The sequence below is a fragment of the Corvus brachyrhynchos genome, unplaced genomic scaffold, assembly GCF_000691975.1.
Source record: "Corvus brachyrhynchos isolate BGI_N302 unplaced genomic scaffold, ASM69197v1 C11706323, whole genome shotgun sequence".
NCBI lineage: Eukaryota > Metazoa > Chordata > Aves > Passeriformes > Corvidae > Corvus > Corvus brachyrhynchos.
The window spans coordinates 1-811 of record NW_008245308.1 but is presented as its reverse complement, the minus strand read 5'-3'; the positions used below and the strand labels follow the sequence as shown (position 1 = coordinate 811).

The 811-nt window shown below is 56.8% G+C and overlaps 1 long non-coding RNA gene across 1 annotated transcript; it reads left to right on the top strand.

Moving 5' to 3' along the window:
• LOC108449420 lies at positions 1-679 on the top strand. Its single transcript, XR_001865587.1, has 2 exons — positions 1-63; positions 147-679. It is a non-coding gene; the product is annotated as an uncharacterized LOC108449420 (long non-coding RNA).
• Positions 680-811: the final 132 nt, after the last annotated feature.

Genomic DNA, 811 nt, shown 5'->3' with positions numbered 1-811 from the left:
AGCACGGGGAAGGACAACCTGCTCAACGCCTGGCGCGCGCCCTACGGAGCCAGCATCTTCCAGGTGTGGTGAGGCATTTGTGCAGTGCGATGATGGTGGCTCCAGGCACCAGCCCTGCTCTCACCTCCTGCCTCTCTTGCTCGCAGTCCAAGGAGTCCTCGTCAGTCCTGAGCTGTGACATCTCTGTCAATGACAAATTCATCGTTACGGGCTCTGGTGACAAGAAGGCCACGGTGTACGAGGTGGTTTACTGATTCCTGTCACCATCCCTGCGCCATCAGGAAAGGGGACAAACCTTGCCCGAAGCCACCACACTCACATAGGCCTCCAGTTCTGGAACTGCCCTCCTGCAGCTCTACTTTCCTTCCTCCTCCTCTGCTTTCAGACACCGCACCAAGGCTCCAGCACCGTTGTCCTGCCCCAGTTCCTGCACGAGGCTGGAGGTGAGGGCTGGGTATAGCCTGGCATCCCCCAAGGCTGGGCTAGGCATCCTGGGCCCTGTCTGTCCCTCAGGCGCCTGCATGGGGAGCTGGACAAGCCTGAGAGCGTGTGTCTCCTGAATTACTGCTACTGATTTAATGGCACCCATTTTCTGCTGCAGAAACAGCTGTAAATTATCAGTAAAGAAATGTATTTAACTGTGTTTTCAATCCCTTACTAATAAAAAGGAACAAAAGAAGGGCTGGGCTGGTTCTGGGCATGGGCCTTTGCCAGCCAACGCTGCCAACTGTGCCGAGGGCTGGGCTCTGAAGGGTGTGTTGGGGGGCTGCTTTTGGCCAGCAGCACAGGGGAGGATGCTCCCAGCAGGGCA